The following is a 21,163-nucleotide window of genomic DNA, read 5'->3' as shown; positions in this document are numbered from 1 at the left end:
TGGAGGAGCATGTGGGGCCCATTATACTGTATACTGGTTGGCCCACGACTTTGTCAAAGTTTTAATGTTGTGAGTTTTACATTCCTGATGTAGAATCAGTCTGGGTAAATGTACATGGACATGGCAATAATGGAAAGCTGCTAACTGGAGTTCACTACAAACCTCCTAATATAGCTGAACACGTAGAGGATGAAATGCTGCAACAAGTTAAAAAGGCAACAAAAACAAGTCATGGTGAAAAGTGTTGGCTTGAAATTGTTCCAGAAAATGAAGTAATTCTCCCAGAAAATTATCGCAATTACATGTTTTGGTATACACGTTTATTTCCATTGCGTGTATTGGAATAACACAAGAAAACTGAGAAAATAAGGCAAATTGAACATAATTTCACAGAAAATAGGCCGGATAAAATTGTTGGCACCTTGCCAAAATTGTGGGTAAATAACTTTGTTTCAAGCATGTGAAGCTTGTTCAAACGCAATTGTGGCAAGTAACAGGTGTGGGCAATATGAAAATCACAACTAAAACTAGATAAAAAAGGGAGAAGTTGATTCAATCTTTGCATTGTGTGCATATGTGTGCCACACTAAGCATGGAGAAAACAGAAAAAGGAGAAGAGAACTGTCTGAGGATTTGAGAACCAAAATTGTTGAAAAATATCAACAATTTCAAGGTTATAAGTCCATCTTTAGGGATAAGCATGTTCCTTTGTCCAAGGTACGCAGCATAATCAATAAATTTACAACCCATACAGTCAAATATGGTGGAGGTTCAAAGGTGTTTTGGGGTTGATTCTCTGCCTCTGGCACTAGGTGCCTTGACTGTGTGCAAGACATCATGAAATCTGAAGATTAGCAAAGGATCTTGGGTCACAATGTAGTGCCTAGTGTCAGAAAGCTGGATTTGCGTCCTAGGTCATGGGTCTTCCAGCATGACAATGACCCCAAACATACTTCAAGAAGCACCCAGAAAATGGATGGAAACAAAGTGCTGGAGAGTTCTGACCAGCAAGGAGTCTGGATCTAAATCCCATTGAAGACCTGTGGAGAGATCTTAAAATTGCTGTATGGAGACAAATATTACAGTTTGAGAGTCCTCAGTTTTTGATACCATCTTTTCAGTTAGCCATTAGTCAGTAAGCTTTCGAGACTACTCAGGTCTCTTCATCAGACATAGTATAACACAAAATCTGAAGAGTCACATATTTATACACAACATGGCACAGGAATAATGCAATAGATGAGACAAGTGACGTGAAGCAGAAATATCAGTTTTGGAAAGGGAGAAGAAGTTGTGGCCGTAAAAATAAGTGGCCACAAGTAGATCTATTCTTTTTGTCTTTTTTTGTGTGGCGATGAGAATTCATCCTTGTTCTAAGTTTTTGCCTTGTCTCCCCTACATACAGACCCCCAGTTGGACATTTGGTACATATAATTAAGTACATTAGATGTGATGCAGCTGAAAGTACCTGGGATCTTGTGGTCCTGATGTGAGTTGGGAATCTTTATCTTGTCCGTGGTCATTATAAATGGACAGGTTTTACATATACAGTGGATGAGGATGAATTTTGTAAGTTTCACCACAAAGGTGAAACTATCCTCCCGGTCAGTTTACTTTCCCTCCCAGTACCTTTTCATTCTAACAATGATAGGTTTTTGAGAGATTATACTTGTTCCTTCTATTTTTTGTTCTCCTTAGCTTGACTTCTTCGCCCTATATGAATGTGTTTTTGTTTCTCATTCAGGGTTTTCATATTTTACTTCATACTTTTCTTTCCCCTTGTTGACAGTGTGTTGCAGCCTCCCCTCTGGTTCCTCAGGAGGTACGAGAAACTCCTCAACGGCTTATTAAGGAGTTAGGTCAGTGGTGGTGTTTTTAGTTGTGCAGCTAGGGCCTTTCTTGTCTGTACAGAGACTAGTTGGGTGTAGTTGTGGCATTCTCCCCTGTGTGGGTTCTCCGGTGGTTATCAAGATGCGCTTTCTGGTTAAAACATTTCCCACATTTTGAACAAGAAAAAGGCTTCTTCCCTGTGTGAATTCTCTGATGTTTATTAAGATCTGATTTCTTTACAAAACATTTCCCACATTCTGAACATGAAAATGGCTTCTCCCCTGTGTGAGTTTTGTGATGTTTTATAAGAGTAGACTGCGCTGTAAAACATTTCCCACATTCTGAACATGAAAATGGCTTCTCTCCTGTGTGAGTTCTCTGATGACTGGTAAGAGTTGATTTCTCTGCAAAACATTTTCCACATTCTGAACATGAAAAAGGCTTCTCCCCTGTGTGAGTTCTCTGATGTTTGATAAGCTTTGATTTTTTTGCAAAACATTTCCCACATTCTGAACAAGAAAATGGCTTGTCCCCTGTGTGAGTTCTCTGATGTGCAATAAGAGCTGACTTCTCTGTAAAATATTTCACCCATTCTGAAGAAAATGGCTTCTCCCCTGTGTGAGTTCTCTGATGTGTGATAAGAGATGATTTCTCTGTAAAATATTTCACACATTCTGAACAAGAAAAAGGCTTCTCACCTGTGTGAGTTCTCTGATGTTTGATAAGAGTTGATTTCTCTGTAAAACATTTCCCACATTCTGAACATGAAAAAGGCTTCTCCCCTGTGTGAGTTTTGTGATGCTTGATAAGATTTGATTTCTTTGCAAAACACTTCCCACATTCTGAACAAGAAAATGGCTTCTCCCCGTGTGAGTTCTCTGATGTATATTAAGATGTGATTTCTGTACAAAACATTTCCCACAATCTGAACATGAAAATGGCTTCTCCCCTGTGTGAGTTTTGTGATGCTTGATAAGATTTGATTTCTCTGTAAAACATTTCCCACATTCTGAACATGAAAATGGCTTCTCCCCTGTGTGAGTTCTCTGGTGCTTAAGAAAACTAGATTTCCGGTTAAAACATTTCCCACAATCTGAACATGAAAATGGCTTCTCCCCTGTGTGAGTTTTGTGATGCTTGATAAGAGTTGATTTCTCTGTAAAACATTTCACACATTCTGAACAGGAAAATGGCTTCTCTCCTGTGTGAGTTCTCTCATGCCTAACAAGATTTGATTTCTGATTAAAACATCTCCCACACTTGGAGCAAGAAAATATATTCTTCACTGTGTGAATTTTTTGATGTTTGAGAAAAGACTTTTTGAGAGGAAAACTATTTCTATATTCTGAACGTGAAAATGGCTTCTTTGCTTTAGGAGCAGTTTGTTTTTTAATGCTTATTTTGTGAGTTTGATTTCCCTCAGTAGTCGGTAATGAATCAGAAGACAGGACTTGTTTCATAGGATCAGATGACAGATCTTTGCTGTGAAGGGATGATGGTAGATCTGGAGTAATGGCATTCACTTCAATTGTATCCTGTGGGATCTCAAGATCATCTGATATAAAAATCTCCTGTCCCTCTAATCTCCTGGTACAGTCATCTGCCAAGAAAAAAAACAATTATTATTGTTTAATAAAAAATCCTTGAATTTTATATTTTTGAATATTTCTACTTAAACTGTCTGTAAATAAAGGCAAGTTATATAAAAAAAAAAAATTCATTTATTCACCAGGACAATGACCATCTAATAGAAAACCTCATAGGATGAACCAGTGGAGCGTGGTGTTCAACTGTTTGTTCATTCTGCCTCCCAAATATGGAGTAAAAGGCGCAGGCTCTGTCCAGCCACTAAGATTAGGTAGCCTGGGACCAGTAGTACCATCCAGTCTGGCAGTATGGGTGTGTGTGCTGTCCAGCTGGAGTAACCTGCTCCCTGCTTCAGCCATTTGGAAAGCACCGCACCCTACTAAAGCTGGAAGCATATTGCCGGAAGCTGCCAGATCCAGCCTTGTTCTCCTCTGGTTCAGTCCTCTGTGATCAGCTCCCGGCTTGTGTATTTGCTTCCGGTTGTGACCTCGGCCCGTTTACTGACTACTCGTGTCTTCTGATCTTGTATTTTCTCTGCCCTCCTGGTTCTGACCCGGCTACCTGACTATTCTTATTCCCATCTCACTCCACAGAACAGCAGGTAACACTATGGCCCAAGCCTAGGGGTCTCTGTGTAAGTCCAGATCCATGTAGAGGGGTTAAAGGGTGATGAGCAAAGTAATTTGTGAAATCTGTAAAGAGGGTAGATAGTGACAAGCCTGTTTGTGGTGGCCATCTTTTGAGCTGCCAGGTGACCATGAACAGCGCCCCTAATACATTGCGTCTGCGAACTATTCCAGTTAAGATCTGCTTTCAAATAGCTAAATGGCGCTCCTTCCCTTCTTACCCTGCCATGTGCCCAGACAGTAGTGTACAACCGTATATAGGGGATTGTCCGATTCAAGAGAAGTTGGAAAATAATTTGTAAGGTCCATTTGTTTCCTATTATCCTTTGTGAAGAATTCCAGAATTATCACCACATAAAGTGACACGGGAAGGGGTTAAATCAGAGGATTATTGAAGTCAAAAACTGTGAGTATAGACAATAAAACATCTACTGAAATGATCAAACTCAACAGTCTCCATCAGAGAAAAATGAGTAACTAGTGGTGAAACCTCTCTGGGGTAATTAAAGTCTGGGGCTCGGTGGCTCTTGGCAATCTAAACTATCGTAAGGGACAATATTTTCTGTCACATGAGTGTCAAGAAGAAATATTAGACATTTAAAGTGAAGTTTTTTACAATACTGCAGAGCTGAGGAGTCTTAAATTTAGATCTCGGGCATTTGGAAGAGGCAATGGAGATCTTTTTGAAAGACTACCAGGGAGTTACAGAGACACATAAGTGAGGCCGGCCGATCCCACCACAATCAGACTATCATACAGAATGAACTTGTAAAAAAAGAAAGAATATATAAACATGTAACAACCCCAACAACAACATATGTATGAAGGGAAAAATCCAACACTAAACCGGAGTCGCACTCATTTATGGTGGACCATTGGAGGTATGATGAATCCTGACCAGAAGAGTAGAGAAAGTATTAGTGCCCCCATTTCAGGAGAGATTGTGCAGGAATCTGAATTCTTTAGGATTGAAAACATAATGGAATTTATGACGTGGAGTGAATCCATGAAACCAGGGCTCGAGCCATGCCACCACATCTCCTGCAGGCGTGAATAGATGTGTATTACAGCCATCAGCCACGCACAGCTTAGAGATACAGTTAGGTCCATATATATTTGGACAGGGACAACATTTTTCTAATTTTGGTTCTAGACATTACCACAATGAATTTTAAACAAAACAATTCAGATGCAGTTGAAGTTCAGACTTTCAGCTTTCATTTGAGGGTATCCACATTAAAATTGGATGAAGGGTTTAGGAGTTTCAGCTCCTTAACATGTGCCACCCTGTTTTTAAAGGGACCAAAAGTAATTGGACAGATTAAATAATTGTAAATAAAATGTTCATTTCTAGTACTTGGTTGAAAACCCTTTGTTGTCAATGACTGCCTGAAGTCTTGAACTCATGGACATCACTAGACGCTGTGTTTCCTTCTTTTGATGCTCTGCCAGGCCTTCACTGCGGTGGTTTTCAGTTGCTGTTTGTTTGTGGGCCTTTCTGTCTGAAGTTTAGTCTTTAACAAGTGAAATGCATGCTCAATTGGGTTGAGATCAGGTGACTGACTTGGCCATTCAAGAATATTCCACTTCTTTGCTTTAATAAACTCCTGGGTTGCTTTGGCTTTATGTTTTGGGTCATTGTCCATCTGTAGTATGAAACGACGACCAATCAGTTTGGCTGCATTTGGCTGGATCTGAGCACACAGTATGGCTCTGAATACATAAGGAATTCATTCGGCTGCTTCTGTCCTGTGTCAGATCATCAATAAACACTAGTGACCCAGTCCCACTGGCAGCCATGCATGCCCACGCCATCACACTGCCTCCGCCGTGTTTTACAGATGATGTCGTATGCTTTGGATCATGAGCTGTACCACGCCTTCGCCATACTTTTCTCTTTCCATCATTCTGGTAGAGGTTGATCTTGGTTTCATCTGTCCATAGAATGTTCTTCCAGAACTGTGCTGGCTTTTTTTTCATGTTTTTAAGCAAAGTCCAGTCTAGGCTTTTTATTCTTGATGCTTATGAGTGGCTTGCACCGTGCAGTGAACCCTCTGTAGTTACTTTCATGAAGTCTTCTCTTTATGGTAGATTTGGATATTGATATGCCTACCTCCTGGAGAGTGTTGTTCACTTGGTTGGCTGTTGTGAAGGGGTTTCTCTTCACCATGGAGATTATTCTGCGATCATCCACCACTGTTGTCTTCCGTGGGCGCCCAGGTCTTTTTACATTGATGAGTTCACCAGTGCTTTCTTTCTTTCTCATGATGTACCAAACTATAGATTTTGCCACTCCTAATATTGTAGCAATTTCTCGGATGGGTTTTTTCTGTTTTTGCAGCTTAAGGATGGCTTGTTTCACCAGCAGGGAGAGCTCTTTTGACCGCATGTTTACTTCACAGCAAAACCTTCCAAATGCAAGCACCACACCTCAAATCAACTCCAGGCCTTTTATCTGCTTAATTGAGAATGACATAACGAAGGGATTGCCCACACCTGTCCATGAAATAGCCTTGGAGTCAATTGTCCAATTACTTTTGGTCCCTTTAAAAACAGGGTGGCACATGTTAAGGAGCTGAAACTCCTAAACCCTTCATCCAATTTTAATGTGGATACCCTCAAGCTGAAAGTCTGAACTTCAACTGCATCTGAATTGTTTTGTTTAAAATTCATTGTGGTAATGTCTAGAACCAAAATTAGAAAAATGTTGTCTCTGTCCAAATATATATGGACCTAACTGTATATCATGGCACAGGTGTAATGTTTTTTATGTAGTTTATCAAAATCCTGTTTGAAGTTAGTTGGTTTAAAAAGAAATTGAAAAGTCGGGATAAAGGGAAACTCTGTTGTTATTGTACAGAAATTTACACTTGTCCCTCACTGGACATTTAATGTTATCGATCAAAAAAGCAAACTTTGGCCAGAAAGACTGGACCTGGTCTTGTAGGCACCATACGAGCACATTCAGCAGCACAGAAGGGAGAGAAGGTAGATTCATCCAATAAGATATCAGGGATCTAGGAAGCCAACAGCATCATCACCCTCCGCTTTCTCTTACAGTCCCATCATAATTTTTCTTCAAGTGATTTTCTCACTTGTCAGCACTTTCTACGTACGCTGTCATTTGGCTTTGTAGTTTACAGACTTGGGCAGGTAACGGTCAGCGTCTACTAATCCCAGGGGTTAGGTAGATCCTCCAGGTTGTAAGTTCTATAGAAAAGGGCTTTCACAATTACACAAAGTAAATTGAATATTTTCGGAAGGAGGAGAATGTTGTGGTCTAGCAGCAAAATGGTGATCACACGATTGTGATATGGCCGGACTACACCACCGATAAAGCATCCACAGCCGGTGACTGAGAAGAATCTGTGACTTCTCTGCATTTAGTGGTTACTACTCACCTGGGTAGTCATATGTAAGAATCTCCTCCTTACACCGCTCATCACCCCTCACATATGTCTCTGTAGTATTAATATGAGTCAGATCTTCACCCTGAAACAAATATTATAAAAGTCAAAGACAGATGGAGAAGTCACATGTGTGATCAGCTCTAATCCTGCCATCTCCACCGTTCTCATTACACAAGTATAAAATATATAATACTGGTGGATAAAACAAGACTGAGCACAAGACCTTCACAGCCGTCTACACATCATAGGGGAGATCTCATGACAACTTCTCTCCATCTACCTGAGGAACATTGGGATCTTCTTGTTTACAGTCCTGTGGAAGAAGAGGACGGGGACATCTCTCTGGTGTCCTCTTACTGGATAGATCTGGAGGAAACACATACAGGGACTGAATTCATTCTTTACATACAGATAATTATAGGCCATGTGTATTTAGTCCTGTCTATTACCTGGTGATGTGAGGGGTTGGGGAACCTCCATCATGATGTCCTTGTACAGATCTTTGTGTCCTTCTAAATACTCCCACTCCTCCATGGAGAAATAGATGGCGACATCCTGACACCTTATAGGAACCTGACACATACAATGATACCGTCATCCCCCGATCCCTTCATAGTATTACTGTATAATGTCCCAGCATTCCCAGCAGTGTCACCTCTCCAGTCAGCAGCTCAATCATCTTGTTCTAGGATCTGGTCATTGATGTCCTCATGTATCAGGGGGTGAGGTGGAGGCCCCGTGATTAATCTCTGGTTATGGAGAGACACATTAATAAATCTCACTACAGACATTTCCAGAGTCCTCACCTCTCCAGTTCTGTCCATCTGTTATTCCCATAGATAAGAATGATGTAATGTGACGTCATCAGAATCTCTCACCTCTCCAGTAAGCCGGAAGAGGATCTCTAGGGTGAGGTGTAATATCCTCTCCACTATCTTGTCCCTGTCCATATCCATCTTTGATAGGTAAATCAGGAAAATTCTCTTATATAGAAGATCTTCACTGAGAGGATCCGGTATTGTAGAGACCTGAATTAGAAGAAGATGAGCCGATGTAACATCATAAAAATCCTGTGTAATAATGCAATTACTGGAGATAATAAGGGGAAACATACGAGGAGATTTATTATTTTAAATTTAGTTTTTTCTTTACATCTAGTAATAAAACCTTTATAATTTAGGCCACAGACAACAAGCAGGTTCTTCCTGGAAGTCTGCAGCTGAATACGTTTCTCATAGACTCACCTTCCATAACGCTAATTCTCGTCTCATTTTCCGTCACTGGAATTGGCATTAGCAATACTGCAGGAGATATTTATTTCACGTGACATGAGAAATAACTACTTCATGATGAGGAAACATCTACTACGGATCTAAAACCATATTTGGAGACAGTCCGTCACTGACTACATCTCCACTGGCCGTCTGTATGAATGTTTCCAGTCTTCCCCGAACTGTAATCTTCTATCAAGTTACATCTCATGTCTGATTCACACACAGAAGTTTGAGGCTTTCATAAAAGCGGTTTTGTTTGCACAAATGCCGCAGACAGAAATTATTTGATACTAAAGTCTACATGTACAGTGTATTATGGGTTTTATTTCTAGCCTTAGGCTTTCCTATATTACAAGAAAAAAAAACATAAAAAAGCAGATATTAAAAGGTTTCAAAAGAAAATTTGCTCCAACAATTCTTGTAAAAAGAAAAAACATGCAAAAAGCAGAAGACACATTTTGTAATTTTTTAACATGTTATGAAATCTTTTGGGCACCAGAACATAGATGTACACCTCAGGGATGGCACAGGTGCGGCAGCAACAAAATCCCTGGCAGTTTAACCACTTGCTACTGCAAAATGCAAACATGGCATCTAAGAAGGTGTGACAGAGTTCAGCTGAATGCCCTCCTCCCTCAAGTACTGGGCCTGTAATATACAAAAGTCTATTAGGCAGGGCCAGAGGCAGAGTTCCATAACTTACTTTTTAACGCCTCCATAAACATTAGACTAAAGTTACATGGAAGCACTGATTTTGGTCGACTATATAATGTATTTGGGGACCTCCCTACAGATGCAGTCAGACATACAAACCACAGGAAAGCTGCAATATTTGTGTATGGGGGAGTCGGGAGAGATAGCCGTCTGCCAAATGATCGTTCAGCCAACACTTATCTCATGTGTATGGGGCAGTTAGTATTACACTGTCAGGCAGTGATAATACACGGCACTACAGTAGTACAGTGCATCACCTGAGCAATCAAAGGCTTCTGTGTTGTATGATCGCACTAATGAGAGTTATTTTAAAAAGTTTATAAAAAAGGTTTAAAAAAAGTTTTAAAGTGAAAATATCACAGTTTTAGCAAAAATAAATATTTGTCACTATAAGGAAAACATGCATATAATGAGAAAATGGAGAGAGATGTCAGCTCACTGTTTATTTAATGCACCTTGTCTGAAGAACACCGCATGGAGCCGCCTTGGTCAGGGACTGTGAAGACCCAGGGTCTTCTGTTGGTGTAACGCTACTAAAACAACACAGGGTGAGGGTAAAACAGCATGGTAATACTTTATTGAACCACAAAGAAGACATTAAACATACAGAACAGTCCCAGCAAATACCCAAGATGGTACAACATTACACAGTCTCACCCTTCCTTCTCCGCCAGCCTGGGATAGAACAGCTGCGACTTTAGAGACTTCCAGTGCTGACTACCTCAATCAGTGGCCCTCCGCTTCAGGTGGGCTCCCACAGAGAGAAGGTAGCGGCAAGTTTAGGAAGTCAACAGTCCATTGAGGTCCAAGACCAGGAGACCCGATGGTCCCATCCTGGCCTCTCCGAGAGTTTTCATGGGACCAGACGACCGGTGGGTCCCTCTTGGCAACTCCAAATGTCTCCATGGGTTCTAGGTGACTGGTGGGTCCCTCCTAGCAACACCAAAACAGCATATCCATGGGGCCAAGTGACTTTTTCGTCCTCTCCCGGACTTCCCAAAAGTATCCATGGTCTCTCTGATGGTTAATGGAGCAGATCTGAAACTTTCCAGTGAGGGCTGATACCCTTAGATTAGAAACATGTAGAATACAAATCTGTGTCTCTTTAGATGCCATGCAATCCATCTACTTTGCTGAAGGATGTCTCCCATTCTCCTTCCAAAGTCCTTCTGATGTTCCGTGATTCTCTGTCCCAAATTTCATTCTGTCTACAGCACTACAGACATCCCTGTTTATATTTACATCTATGTGAGGTCATAAAGCCCAGGTAAAAGAGGTAAAGGTGCAGGGATCACTTATCATTGTTTGAGCTAATCTACTTACACAGTTGGTATCACAGGGGCTGTTGTAAATAAACTTTCAGCTGACTTAGTGCAATTTGTCATTATCACAGTAAACATGATTGTTTCCAAACGAACAGAATTCAGCATTCAGGGTTATACAAATACTATGACCTTTTTGATCAGCAAGAGAAATACAGCCCCTGACGAAGCTACTGTAGTAGCGATACACGTAGGTATCTATGCCCTACGTGTATCACTACTACAGTAGCTTCATCAGGGGTCGTATGTTTTTTAACCACTTGTGTGTCCCTACATGAAATAAAGTTGCTATTTTATTTATTATTTGTAGTAATTCTTATTATTTTTGGATGTGCTTTGTTGCACAGTTACCATTGCACCCCGTATCATATTTCAGTGATTTAGATTGTGTGGTGCCGACTGCCAAATATCTTAATAGATTAATGTCTTCTAATACATTTTTTTTAGGGGCCCTGACGTGCATCCCACGTATTGTAGTTAACTCTCTATACACTCTATTAAATAAATGACCCCCTATAGTGTTACAATTCATGAAATTGTGTACTGAAAATTACTGTACCGTTAGGTTTTCTTCAAATGTGTCGGTTTTATTAACATAGTTGCATGATTTACAGGGTTTATGTCCACATTTAAAAAAACCTTATAGGATAACCAAGTTACATTGCGTTTGATATTTGTTTCTTGCTTATTCCGCCTAGTGTAGAAGCCTTTTTGGATCCAAAACTCAAACAAAATATGCAAAAGAATTTACAAAGTCTGGAGGATGCCATCTCAGACAGCAAAAAAACTACGTTTGAGAGAGATATCAAAGACTACGAGTCAAATTCAATTTCCACATGGAAACGAAACAAACCAGGAGCTACTGTTCAGAAATACAGGTCACACAATAAATTCAAAGGAAATAGAGGAGAGCGGAGGTCAGCTTCACAAATCCTAATGTGTCCATGGGTTCCTCTAATTATAATTCTCTGAGGACTTATCTGATGCATCAGTGGGATCAACTAAAGAAAGATGGAACAAAAATAAATTCTCAAGAACGCCCCACAATCCAGCACAAAACAACGGGCGGCAGAAAGCTCAAACGTGCCCGGACATGTGCGTTCCACGCCGGAGGGCATCACGGTCTCCTACCTGCGCATGAGCATGTCCGGAAGCATGCGTTCCACGCCGGATCGCATATGGTATTGGATTGCATACCACCAACATAGAAAAATCCTATCTCTGAGATCAGCATCATGGGAGACTAAAAACAAGTACTGCACATCCTCCCATCATGTAATAGGCATGTAGATCTACTTTATCACTACAAAAAATATGGGATGGTGGCCCACAGTATATTCCTAAATGGTCAAATTTGACCTCTATTACACAATTAGAGATACACAAGGATCACCACACTTGTTAATGACGAAATAGTATAAGTGGAATATAATTGATAAGTAATAATTCTGATATAGAAGCTCAGATATCTCGGTGAAGTACAACAATATGTGAACCCCATTCACAGGAAACTGACTAGCAATGGGTAGAGCATAAAATCCAAAAATATAATCCAGAATGGGGCTGTAGTCACACAAAACAGGCATAGGAAATTTGCTCACTGAGTCCCTTAGGGGCTCGTGAATCCAGTCTAACAATCCACTCACTTTCCTTTCAGAGGATACATCTATTATGATCACCTCCTCTCACATTGGGTTTAACCACCTCAATGATACAAAAGGAGAGGTCTCCGGGTTCACCTCGATGTGCACTGTTCATGTGTCTCACTAATGGGATCTTCCGACCATGGCATATATCGCCCAAATGCTCCCCTACTCTCCTCCTAGACACCCTCTTGATCTTGTCTACATATTCTAGGGGGCAGGTGCATGTGGCCATATATACTAGTCCTGAAGTTTTACAGATGGAATAATCCCACTGGAAAAAGATTTTAACCATGAGAAAGATTTACATGGTCTCATCCAATTACATGTACAACATTCTCCAGATCTAAAGAAACCGTAGATTCTTCTATCTAGCCAAGTCCCCTTGGGTGCAGTTTTTTTTATAGAAACTGTGCATGGTCCCTAATTGACCAACCCTTTCTAAAAGTTATTGTGGGAGTAGATTCCACAGCACCCTCAGGTCTGGGTCGACCACAAGTATATCCCAGTGTTTTCTGAGGATATGAAAGATACAGTCACTCTGATTGTCATAAGTTTTTCTTACTCGTGTAGTCCAATCTTCTTCTTGGTCTCTTGGATTGGTATGGAGGAGTGTCTCTCTCTCCCATTTTTCTGCAAACGATGATGCGGAATCGAAAATGTACCATGAGTACCCTTTATCCCTTAATCTGGTGTTCAGGTCTATTGCCTGTATATTAAAATCTGTGACATTCGAGCAGTACCTTCTCAACCGTAAAAATTGGCCCTTGGGTTTTCCTCTTTGTATGGGGATGGGGGTGGTGGTTATCCCACTTCAATAGTTTATGGTTTATGAGTGTCCCTAGGGTCCCATTTCAATCTTTCTTGATCAGTACATACAGGAACGTCAACTGGTAATAATTGGTGTTGGTCTGCTCCTTTAAACAAAATGTACTTTTCAGGTTATCCCCCCAGCACCCTCACTTATCTTCCCTTCTTTTGAGGCCCACAGAGTCAGACTCTACCGGTCATTCTCCCTGCGAGTGGCGGTTGTGTATCGCCCTCCGGGCCCCTCCCGTCAGTTTGTGGATCATTTTGCCACTTGGCTTCCCAACTTTCTATGCTATGACATCCCCACCCTCATCATGGGAGACTTTAACATCCCAATTGGCGATTCAGTCTCCCCATCTGCCGCTCATCTTTTATCGCTAACTTCCTCCTTCGGCTTTTCACAGCTTACTAATTCTCCTACACATGATGGAAATACTCTTGACCTGATCTTCGCCCGGCTCTGTTCAATATATGACTTTACTAACGCTCCTCTTCCGCTCTCTGATCACAACCTTCTTTCATTCTCTGTCAAGAACTGTCCCCCTGCTCAAGACACCCCCACTTTCCACACTTACAGAAATATACAATCCATTAACACCCAGAAATGTATGAAAATGTTGCAAACATCATTGGCCCCAATCTCCTCCCTCACATGTCCTGACTCTGCACTGAAGCATTATAACGAAACATTGCAATGCTCCCTGGATGAAGCTGCACCTCCTACACAGAGAACAACTCGGCGCAGATGAGGACAACCCTGGAACACGCTTCTCCAGCGGTGCTCCACGTGCGCTGAACGGCTGCGGAGAAAATCTAATCTGCCCGAAGATTTCCTCCATTATAAATTTATGCTTAAAACCTATAACTCCGGCCTTCACCTCTCCAAACAAACCTACTTTAATAAACTCATCATCTCACGGTCCAATAATCCTAAACGACTCTTTGACACGTTTCACTCTCTCCTCAATCAAACAGCACAAGGCCCGACCACCGACCTCAGTGCTGACGATCTGGACAATTATTTCAAAGAAAAAATTGACCATATCAGACGGGAAATTTTCTCCCAAACCTCACATGTAATGCATGCTCCTCCCTCCCACACTGCATCTTGCTCATTTTCTGACTTCGAACCAGTCACGGAAGAAGAAGAAAAAAAACATCCCTGGACGAGAACTGTGATGCTAACTACAGACCTGTCTCCAATCTTCCCTTTATCTCTAAACTCCTGGAATGCCTTGTCCAGTCCCGTCTGATCCGCTATCTCTCAGATAACTCTCTTCTTGACCCTTTACAATCTGGTTTCCGCTCTTTACATTCTACTGAAACTGCCCTCACTAAAGTCTGTAATGATCTACTAACAGCCAAATCAAATGGGCACTACTCCCTGCTGATTCTCCCAGATCTCTCTGCATCATTCGACACTGAAGATCAACAGCTCGTCCTCACTATGCTAAGCACTATCGGCCTCAAGGACACCCTTCTCTCTAGGTTCTCCTCCTATCTCTCTGACCTCTCATTCACTGTGTCTTTTGCTGGCTCCTGCTCCTCTCTCCTTCCCCTTATTGTCGGGGTTCCTCAATGATCAGTCCTAGGCACCCTTCTTTTCTCCTTATACATCGCTCCTATGGGACAATCAGCAGATTCGGTTTTCAGTACCATCTCTATGCTGATGACCCAATCATACACCTCTTCTCCAAACATCACCCCTGACTTATTACAAAACACCAGTGATTGTCTTTCTGCTGTGTCTAACACTATGTCCTCCCTCTATCTAAAATTGAATTTGTCAAAAACTGAACTACTCGTATTTCCTCCCTCCACTAACCTACAGTACAGACCAAAAGTTTGGACACACCTTCTCATTTAAAGATTTTTCTGTATTTTCTTGACTATGAAAATTGTACATTCACACTGAAGGCATCAAAACTATGAACTAACACATGTGGAATTATATACTTAACAAAAAAGTGTGAAACAACTGAAAATATGTCTTATATTCTAGGTTCTTCAAAGTAGCCACCTTTGGCTTTGAGGACTGCTTTGCACACTCTTGGCATTCTCTTGATGAGCTTCAAGAGGTAGTCACCGGAAATGGTCTTCCAACAATCTTGAAGGAGTTCCCAGAGATGCTTAGCACTTGTTGGCCCTTTTGCCTTCACTCTGCGGTCCAACTCACCCCAAACCATCTCGATTGGGTTCAGGTCTGGTGACTGTGGAGGCCAGGTCATCTGGCGTAGCACTCCATCACTCTACCTCTTGGTCAAATAGCCCTTACACAGCCTGGAGGTGTGTTTGGGGTCATTGTTCTGTTGAAAAATAAACGATGGTCCAGCTAAACACAAATCGGATGGAATAGCATGAAGCTGCAAGATGCTGTGGTAGCCATGCTGGTTCAGTATGCCTTCAATTTTGAATAAATCCCCAACAGTGCCACCAGCAAAGCACCCCCACACCATCACACCTCCTCCTCCATGCTTCACAGTGGGAACCAGGCATGTAGAGTTCATCTGTTCACCTTTTCTGCATCGCACAAAGACACGGTGGTTGGAACCAAAGATCTCAAATTTGGACTCATCAGACCAAAGCACAGATTTCCACTGGTCTAATGTCCATTCCTTGTGTTCTTTAGCCCAAACAAGTCTCTTCTGCTTGTTGCCTGTTCTTAGCAGTGGTTTCCTAGCAGCTATTTTACAATGAAGGCCTGCTGCACAAAGTCTCCTCTTAACAGTTGTTGTAGAGATGTGTCAGCTGCTAGAACTCTGTGTGACATTGACCTGGTCTCTAATCTGAGCTGCTGTTAACCTGCGATTTCTGAGGCTGGTGACTCGGATAAACTTATCCTCAGAAGCAGAGGTGACTCTCGGTCTTCCTTTCCTGGGGCGGTCCTCATGTGAGCCAGTTTCTTTGCAGAACTTGATGGTTTTTGCAACCGCACTTGGGGACACTTTCAAAGTTTGCCAAATTTTTCAGACTGACTGAGCTTCATTTCTTAAAGCAATGATGGCCACTCGCTTTTCTTTACTTAGCTTTTTTCTTGCTATAATACAAATTCTAACACTCTATTCAGTAGGACTATCAGCTGTGTATCCACCAGACTTCTGCACAACACAACTGATGGTCCCAACCCCATTTATAAGGCAAGAAATCCCACTTATTAAACCTGACAGGGCACACCTTTAAAGTGAAAACCATTTCCAGTGACTACCTCTTGAAGCTCATCAAGAGAATGCCAAGAGTGTGCAAAGCAGACATCAAAGCAAAAGGTGGCTACTTTGACGAACCTAGAATATAAGACATATTTTCAGTTGTTTCACACTTTTTTGTAAAGTATATAATTTCACATGTGTTAATTCATAGTTTTGATGCCTTCAGTGTGAATGTACAATTTTCATAGTCATGAAAATACAGAAAAATCTAAATGAGAAGGTGTGTCCAAACTTTTGGTCTGTACTGTACCTGTGCCCAATATTGCCACTTCAGTTTGTGGCTCCACCATTACTCCCCAGCAACCAGCAACAAGCCCACTGGTTTGTCTTGGGGGTCATACTCAATTCAGATCTTGTCTTCACACCTCACATCAAATCACTTGCTCGCGTCATCTACACCTCAAAAACATCTCTAGAATCAGAAATTTTCTTACCTTTGACTTTGTAAAAACTCTCACTGTAGCTCTTATTCATTCTCCTCTGGACTATTGTAACTCTTTACTAATCAGTCTCCCTCTTTCTAAACTCTCCCCTCTTCAATCCATCCTGAATGCAGCAGCCAGGATCATATTCCTCACCAACCGATACACCAATGCCTCTTCCCTGTGCCAGTCATTGCACTGGTTGCCCATCCAATACAGAGTTCAATATAAACTTATCACTCTCACCCACAAAGCGCTCCATGCTTTAGCATCCCCCTACATCTCCTCCGTCATCTCAGTCTACCACCCTACACGTGCCCTCCGTTCTGCTATGAACTTTAAACTAAAATCCTCCGTAATAGGAACCTCACACTCCCGTATCCAAGATTTCTCGCGTGCTGCACCAATTCTTTGGAATGCAGTACCCAGGACAATTCGATTAATTCCCAATACCCACAGTTTTAAGCGTGCCGTAAAAACCCATTTCTTTAGACTGGCCTATCACCTCAACACACTTATCTAACGGTTCCAGTTTGGTCCATATTAAAATTTTCTTCAAAATCATGCTCATACCATCCAAATGTAGCACCCCGAGGGCTCGGCTGCTACAGGGGTATTGCACCTCAAACCAGAGGTGTGATATTCCACTCCCGGGTAAGGATGGAGTGTGGACCAGGACTCGGTAGGCTGCATGCACCACACACACCCCATTTCCGAGGGACAGCTCAACGGTGCTCCCACTAGACAGAAGTGCAGGCACGACAGCATCTGTCCCTGGCTGCAGTGGGGAGGGGAAAGTACACCCAGTGGTGTAGGAGCAGATAGGGGTGGGTCTCTGGGCATAGGCAGGAGCCCATTGGTTGCTAGTCACCTGGGCTCAGGTGTTAGAAGGAGGTATAAAAGGTGGGCACCATCTTAGATCAGTGTTCAGTCCGGGGAGTGCAGTCTGAGGAGAAGACAGGAAGCAGAGCCTCTGCATGGGCTCTGCTCCGCAGGCAGGCCTTGTCAGGAGGCTGGAGCCTGAGAGAGAGAGAGAAAGGAGAAGGAACAGAAAGGAAAGTAAGATAGGAACTGGAACAGAGGAGGAAGGAAGCAAGGAACAGGAACACAGAGAAAGGCCCAGAGACCAGAGTGAAGAAGGAACCCTAAGAACCCACGAGATAACGGGTGAAGGGTTGGCAGAGCAGGGTACCGGAACCCAAATTGGTGGAGGCGACTAATCCTCAGCCAAAACCGGAGGTTGTGACCACATCTTGGTGCGACCCCTCACTACATCCACCAGGAAAGCATACCACATAGGGTCAGGGAAACCGGAGAGAGGTTTCGCCAACAGAAGGCCCGAGGAAGCTGGACAAAGGTGGGTCACTGGTGGGGACGGCCAGAGAAGGGAAGAGAAGGGAGCCCTGTGCCACACTCTGGAATTGCCTGGGAGTTGACCGATTCCCTCACCTGGTGGACGCAGCACGGCTTGGGCAGTCATCGCCTGCAGCATTGACACGAATAACAACTGTGAGTAAAGCATTGGAAACTGCAATTACAAGTCTCTGTGTTTCATCGCCGCACGAGCACCATTAGTATTGGGACGCTCACACCATCATCTACTCTAGCTGCCCTGAGGCAATACTTCTCCCGTGGGGAGTTATCCCATTCTTGGCTGCGCATATAACATCAGCCTCAGCGGTGTGCAGCGCAGCGGCGGTCCCCACTGACCGCAATCCACGGGTGGCGTAGTCGGACAATTACAATACAAGTAGACTGCCACTGGTTTGACCACCCTGGGCACGGACCGGGTCACCGCCACACGGAGACTACAACCCCCAGCATCCTACAAAAGGCCCGGTTCCGGGTTCCCAGCACAGGCCCAGGGGGCGCGTCACATGCAGTGATTAGCCTCTGTCTGTACTGTACACATACTGGCAGGCGACCAGTTCATGTAGTGTTATGTACTTACCCTATTTACTATATTATAGCTGTATTATAGAATATATGTACATTTTACCTTTGTGTCCCCCCTATTTGCGTATAGACTGTAAGCTTGCGACCCTCACTCCTTTTAATATCTGAGTTATGCTTATTCTGTAAAGTCTGTATTGTCTGTACAAGTCCCCCCTAAAATTGAAAAGTGATGTGGAATATGTTGGTGCTATAAAAATAAAAATTATTATTATTATAATTAAATTCAGATGTAAATCTAAAGCCCACTCTATTGATGCGGAGTTCCCCGACAAATCTTCCATGAAGTCATTATGTCTGCTACACTCGACTGATCTCGATTTCAAGAAACGTCTTACTCCTCTGATACCATCCTCAGGCCGTATATTACTGTACAAAGCCTCGATATCTAGTAAGGCCGGCTGCTCCCCTACATGCATGTATACATGCTCGAGGGTATACATGGAGGGGAGCAGGCAGAGGGAAAACCAACTCCAGAGGGATTACTCCAACTGCAGGACCTCAGGCGATACTGTGGGGGCATCATACATACTGCATAAGGGGCATAATGGGGGCATTACACTGTGTGGGGGCATCATACATCCTGTATAAGGGGCATAATGGGGCATTACACTGTGTGGGGGCATCATACATCCTTCATAAGAGGCATAATGGGGGTATTACACTGTGTGGGGGGATCATACATACTGCATAAGGGGCATAATGGGGGCATTACACTGTGTGGGGGCATCATACAACTTGCATAAGTGGCATAATGAGGGCATTACACTGTGTGGCGGCAACATACATCCTGCATAAGGGGCATAATGGGGGCATTACACTGTGTGGGGTATCATACATCCTGCATAAGGGGCATAATGGTGGCATTACACTGTGAGGGGGCATCATACATCCTGCATAAGGGGCATAATGGGGGCATTACACTGTGTGGGGCATCATACATCCTGCATAAGGGGCATAATGGGGGCATTACACTGTGTGGGGGCATCAGACATACTGCATAAGGGGCATAATGGGGGCATTACACTGTGTGGAGGCATCATACATCCTGCATAAGGGGCATAATGGGGGCAATACACTGTGTGGGGGCATCATACATACTGCATAAGGGGCATAATGGGGGCATTACACTGTGTGGAGGCATCAAATATACTGCATAAGGGGCATAATGGGGGCATTACACTGTGTAGGGGCAACATACCTCCTGCATAAGGGGCATAATGGGGGCATTACACTGTGTGGGGGCATCATACATCCTGCATAAGGGGCATAATGGGGGCATTACACTGTGTGGGGGCATCATACATCCTGCATAAGGGGCATAATGGAGGCATTACACAGTGTGGGGGCATCATACATCCTGCATAAGGGGCATAATGGGGGCATTACACTGTGTGGGGGCATCATACATCCTGCATAAGGGGCATAATGGGGGCATTACACTGTGTGGGGCATCATACATCCAGCATAAGGGGCATAATGGGGGCATTACACTGTGTGGGGGCATCATACATACTGCATAAGGGGCATAATGGCGGCATTACACTCTGTGGGGCATCATACATCCAGCATAAGGGGCATAATGCGGGCATTACACTGTGGGGGTCCTGTACTCTGAGAACAATACGTTTCCTCCCTTCCTGTCTCCATAGTTGGGTCGTATGTATCTATTACAGGAAACAGAACAGAAACCTTATGATTCTTATAAAGGGGCAACACAAGACCCCAAAAGAGCCTCCGTGCTGAAGGGGTTAATGCCCCATGCGCCCAGTAATGGGGTCTCCACATACCTCCACCTGCAGAGCCGCCACCACATATATGGCTGTTGTGTGCGCACAGGAGCTGTGATGAGGTCACAGGAGGGGAGGAGTCAGGGGTCACATGATCAGGAGCCTCAGTGGATGCAGGACTCTGCTGTGCTGGTTGTCATGGTGCTGGATGAGCTGAAGTTTATGTGTGGGGTCAGGAGGGGTTTACAGTGTGGATGTAGCAGAGCCGCGTGTGTACGAGGCGTACGGAGCAGAGCCGCGTGAGTACGAGGTGTACGGAGCAGAGCCGCGTGAGTACGAGGTGTACGGAGCGGAGCCGCGCGTGTACGAGGTGTACGGAGCAGAGCCGCGCGTGTACGAGGTGTACGGAGCGGAGCCGCGCGTGTACGAGGTGTACGGAGCGGAGCCGCGAGTGTACGAGGCGTACGGAGCGGAGCCGCGCGTGTACGAGGCGTACGGAGCGGAGCCGCGCGTGTACGAGGCGTACGGAGCGGAGCCGCGCGTGTACGAGGCGTACGGAGCAGAGCCGCGCGTGTACGAGGCGTACGGAGCAGAGCCGCGCGTGTACGAGGCGTACGGAGCAGAGCCGCGAGTGTA

At 43.5% G+C, this 21,163-nt stretch overlaps 1 pseudogene; it reads right to left on the bottom strand.

The window, feature by feature from the left end:
* Window positions 1-405: 405 nt before the first annotated feature.
* Window positions 406-20,646, bottom strand: LOC141194398 (uncharacterized; annotated as a pseudogene).
* Window positions 20,647-21,163: the final 517 nt, after the last annotated feature.

This window comes from Phyllobates terribilis, unplaced genomic scaffold, assembly GCF_046119375.1.
Source record: "Phyllobates terribilis strain yellow unplaced genomic scaffold, ASM4611937v1 Scaffold_70__1_contigs__length_7381418, whole genome shotgun sequence".
Taxonomy (NCBI): domain Eukaryota; kingdom Metazoa; phylum Chordata; class Amphibia; order Anura; family Dendrobatidae; genus Phyllobates; species Phyllobates terribilis.
The sequence above is the reverse complement of the archived record's forward strand: the minus strand, read 5'-3'. Positions and strand labels throughout refer to the sequence as shown.